At 37.4% G+C, this 5,120-nt stretch overlaps 1 non-coding gene across 1 annotated transcript; it reads right to left on the bottom strand.

Annotated features, from left to right (window-relative positions):
• Positions 1-813: 813 nt before the first annotated feature.
• Positions 814-920, bottom strand: LOC128032962 (small nucleolar RNA R71). Its single transcript, XR_008189301.1, has one exon. It is a non-coding gene; the product is annotated as a small nucleolar RNA R71 (small nucleolar RNA).
• Between the last annotated feature and the right edge of the window lie 4,200 nt (positions 921-5,120).

The raw sequence follows: 5,120 nt of genomic DNA, 5'->3' as shown, positions 1-5,120 counted from the left end.
TATTCACCAAAGTGTTTTAAATAGCATCCGTAAATAATTCCTTTCACAGTCCCTGTGTGTATGATAACTCAAAATTTACATGTCGCTTTATTACTTATTGCGATTGTGTACACTTGCACATTTCCGTCGTTCCAAGTTTTTGGTGTTGTTGCCAAGGACTGTGTTTTAAAAAAGTCATTATTTGTGAAGTTGTTAGTTTTACATTTTGGTTTATTTTTCTGTTCAAATTTTAACTTAGTTAATTTTTCTGTGATTATTTCAGGTGTTTATTAGTATTGATCAAATCATTAATTTACTACCTGTAGACCTTGAGATTGAACGAAATTTTCAACAGCGAAGAAGACAAGCAGTCAGAGAAGGACTGAAGAGATGAACTTCGAAAATCCAAATTAAGGAAACGGAGCAAACCTTGCTCAAAATCCTATCCTTATTGCTGATGAAAGGGATAGAGCTTTGAGACAGTATGCCATGCTAGTATCTCATGATCTTAATCCGGGTATTAGGAGACCTAAAATTGAGGCACAACAGTTCAAGTTGAAGCAAGTCATATTCTAGATGCTTCAAACAATGGGCCAATTCAGTGGAATGCCAACCGAAGATCCTCACTTGCACTACAGACTGTTTATGGAGATGAGCAATTCTTTCAAGCTGTCCAGAGTACCCAAAGATGCATTACAATTGAAGCTGTTCCCATATTCACTAAGGGATAGAGCTCGAGCTAGGTTGAACTCATTACCACCAAACTCAATTTCAACATGACTAGAGTTAGCAAAAAAATTCCTTATGAAGTATTTCTCGCCTAGCAAGAATGCTAAGTTGAGGAACAAGATCACTACTTTCCAACAAATGGATGATGAGTCATTGTACGAGGCATGGGAAAGGTACAAAGAATTATTACGGATGTGCCCTCATCACGGAATCCCACATTGCATACAACTTAAGACATTTTATAATGGTCTCAATGCTCACACGAGGATGGTAGTGGACGCTTCTGCTAATGGTTCTCTCCTTTCTAAGTCTTATAATAAGGCTTATGAAATCATTGAGAGGATTGCCAACAACAATTATCAATGGCCAACCAATTAAGCAGTGTCAGGAAGACGAGTCAGTGGAATACATGAAGTAGATGCTCTTACTTCACTCGCATCTCTAGTATCATAAATATCCTCAATGTTAAAAAATCTTACTAGTAATGGGTGTAATAGTTTTGCAGCACAACCACTGAATCAGTTTGAAAATGTAGCCTGTGTTTATTGTGGGGAAGGACATTTTTTCGAAGAATGTCCATCGAACCCAGAATCTGTACATGGGTAACCAGAACCAAAATCAAGGAAGGCAACGGCTACAATCCAATTTCTATAACCCATCATGGAGAAACCACCCGAATTTTTCCTAGAGTAACCAAGGGGCAAGAACCAATAACAATTATGTCCAACCTAGATCGACCCAGCCACCTAGTTTTTCCCAACAAGCTCAGAAACCAACCCAAGCTGAACCATCCAATAGCCTAGAGAATCTATTGAAAGCATACATGGCGAAAAATGATGCCTCTCTAAGGAATTTTGAGAATCATGTGGGCCAGCTTGCAACTGAACTCAGAAACAGACCACAAGGTGCTTTACCTAGTTATACGTTGAATCCAAGGAATCTAGGGAAGGAGCATTGTAAAGCGTTGACATTGAGGAGCAGAAAGACTTTAGATCCCAATTCCGTCGAAGTTGAGAAGGAGCCAACTGATGCTCAAGACTCAGAGAAAGTTCAACCGAGTGTTGAAATTTCAGTTTCACCGGAAATTGAATCTATAAAATCTGACAAGGTAACTTCTGAACTAGCTAATTCTGATCAACTAATAACTCTGTTATATGCAGAATTGCCACAGAAAATGAATCAACCAGTTCCAGTAAAGAAACCTCCACCACCCTACCCTCAAACACTTCAGAAGCAGAAGCAGGAAATTCAATTCAAGAAGTTCCTAGACGTACTCAAGCAACTTCATATCAACATCCCGTTGGTTGAAGCACTTGAACAAATGCCGAAATACGTCAAATTCGTGAAAGATATCCTATCTAAAAAATGAAGGCTTGGAGAATTTGAGACAGTAGCCCTAACGAAGGAATGCAGTGCATATCTTCAAGATAAAGTACCCCCAAAATTGAAGGATCCTATATGTTTTACCATACCTTGCAATATTGGAGCAACATATTGTGGTAAGGCACTATGTGACTTGGGGTGCGAGTATCAACTTGACGCCCATGTCAATATTTAGGAAGTTAGGGATAGGTGAAGTTAGACCTACTACGGTTACACTTCAATTAGCAAATCACTCCTTAGCACATCTAGAAGGAAAAATCGAGGACGTATTGGTACGGGTAGACAAATTTATCTTTCCTACTGACTTTGTGGTTCTAGACTTTGAAGCAGACAAAGAGGTGACAATTATCCTAGGAAGACCATTCTTAGCAACCGAAAGGACCCTTATTGATGTCTAGAAGGGCGAGCTTACTATGCGTGTTCAGGATGATCAGGTAACATTTAACGTTTTTAAGTCCATGAGATTTCGTGAAACAATTGATGATTTTTCTGCAGTGTTTGACTTAGAGGATTTAATCATGGAGAAGGAACTCAATTATGTTGAGGACCCATTGGAACAAATTTTGACATCAGATCCTCCAAATGATGAAGAGGAGGATGAATACTTAGCTTTGTTAGAAGCTAATCAAAGGGGATTTAATCCACAATCCCAGTTTGAATCTTTGGAGTTAGAGAAAAAGGATTATGCCCAACCAAAAGCGTCAATCGAGGAGCCACCTAAATTAGAACTGAAGGTACTTCCGTACATTTGAAATATGTTTATTTAGGTAACTCTTCTACTCTACCTGTGATTGTTTTAGCAGAATTAACTACTGAGCAAGAAGAGAAACTTATCCTGGTGTTGAAACAATTCAAGAAGTCTATCGGATAGACCATAGCCGATATCCACAAGATTATCTTAGAAGATGGTGAAAAAGGGACGATTGATGGACAACGAAGACTGAACCCCATCATGAAGGACATAGTAAAGAAAGAAATCATCAAGTGGTTAGATACAGGTATAATTTACCCCATCTCAGATAGTTCATGGGTAAGTCTGGTCCAGTGCGTGCCAAAGAAAGGAGGTATCACGGTCAATGAAAACAAGAATAACGAGTTGATACCGACTAGAACAGTTATGGGATGGAGAATTTGCATCGATTACCGGAAGCTACATAAGGCAACTAGGAAATATCACTTTTCTTTGTCGTTTTTGGACCAGACGCTGGATAGACTCGCAGGGAGAGACTATTACTATTTTCTTGATGGATACTAAGGGTATAATCAGATTACAGTAGTACCAGAAGATCAACACAAGACAACATTCACCTGCCCGTACGGTACATTTGCACTTAGGCACATGCCATTTGGTTTATGTAATGCATCTGCTACATTTCAAAGATGCATGATGTCTATTTTTACTAACATGATTGAGAAATATTTAGAAGTTTTTATGGATGATTTTTCAGTATTCGAAGTACATATGATGATTGCCTATCCAATTTAGCCAAGGTACTAAGGTGATGCGAAGAAACAAACCTTGTAATTAACTGGGAAAAATGTCATTTCATGGTACTAAAAGGTATTGTTATAGGGCATTGGATAACAAGACATGGAATCGAGGTAGATAAAGTAAAGGTAGATGTTATTGAGAAACTCCCACCTCTAATATCTGTAAAGGGTGTTAGGAGCTTTTTGGGCCATGCTGGTTTCTATCGAAGATTCATCAAGGACTTCTCCAAAGTTGCTAAACCCTTATGCAAATTATTGAGTTTTAATTAATTAAGTAAATTGATTAATTAAAGTGGTTAAATTATATTATTCGGCCCTCTAAACTATCTACTATTTTCTGACAGGTCTGAGAGTTTTCTTCTGATTGTAAAACCGTCCAAATTGAGAACCAAGTCAACCCAATTTTCGACTGCACATGGATCTCATAAAACATTTTTTGGTTTAATTATACAAAGTCCTTGAAGAGTTAAAGAAATCAGAGATTTTCCTGAAGATTTGCTGATGATCGAGTCTTAGTCCTGAGTTGTTATGGCACTCAAATTAACCAAAAATCAAGGAAAAATCAGCCACCTTTCCTCAATTCATGGCCAGCCAATCTTGGAGGAAGTTTCAAAGGATGGACACTCCTATTTTTAGCAAACTAGCTCCCTTGCCTCACCTATAAATAAGAGCTCATTTGTCACTTTTTCAATCATCCCTCATCCCATCATCTCTCACTCATTCATCATTCTCTCAACTCTTTTAGCTATCTTTCCCTTCATCATCCTTGCATAAGGATTTTAGCAATTAAGCCTCTTAAAGAACCCTTGGTTGGCCACCTTGGAGAGCCATCAGCAAAGGAGCAACGCAAAGAAGCGAAGGAGCCTCGTCAGTCAGAGTCTTGGGTGACAGCAACTCTGAGTTGGGTTTAATCTTTCTTTTCTTTAAATTTAATTTAAAGATGTTTGCTATGTGTTCTTTGTTCTTGTTTACAACAATAATAGCTTAAATTTATTTAAGCTAGGATAATTATTTTGATTAAATAATATTTATATGATTCAAGTTTATAATGTTTGTGCCTCAATCGATCATGTTTTCAATTGAAATCAAGTCTGTATTTAGTTCATACAAGATTGAAATGCACCTGAATTAGCTGAGCGATCCTAACCAGACGACGGCTAATGGATGCATAATTGAAATGTGCATGCTTAATTTAGATCCTAACCCGATTAAATTGTAGATTGTATAACAACTCTAACCAAGCTCTGTTATCTACATAGTTTTTAGATTTGTGTGATTAAATTGTTTCAAACCTAACACGTCCGTATTACCTCACATGAATGCTAAGAAACCCTTAGTAAATAAGGATCAGTAAAATGCATATTTACTAAGTAAAGGATTCGGAAAGGACCTAATGTGGTGTCCAGACTCATGAAAGATCAAGCTGCCGTGGAATGTTTTTTCGAATATTATTAAGCATGTTGATAATAAATTGAGTTTAATTAAAGTAATTGTCCTTGTTTATTTATGTCATAATTGTTGCAAATTGTGTTTAATTT

Source organism: Gossypium raimondii, chromosome 9 (genome assembly GCF_025698545.1).
Source record: "Gossypium raimondii isolate GPD5lz chromosome 9, ASM2569854v1, whole genome shotgun sequence".
NCBI classification, from domain to species: Eukaryota; Viridiplantae; Streptophyta; class Magnoliopsida; order Malvales; family Malvaceae; genus Gossypium; species Gossypium raimondii.
The sequence above is the reverse complement of the archived record's forward strand: the minus strand, read 5'-3'. Positions and strand labels throughout refer to the sequence as shown.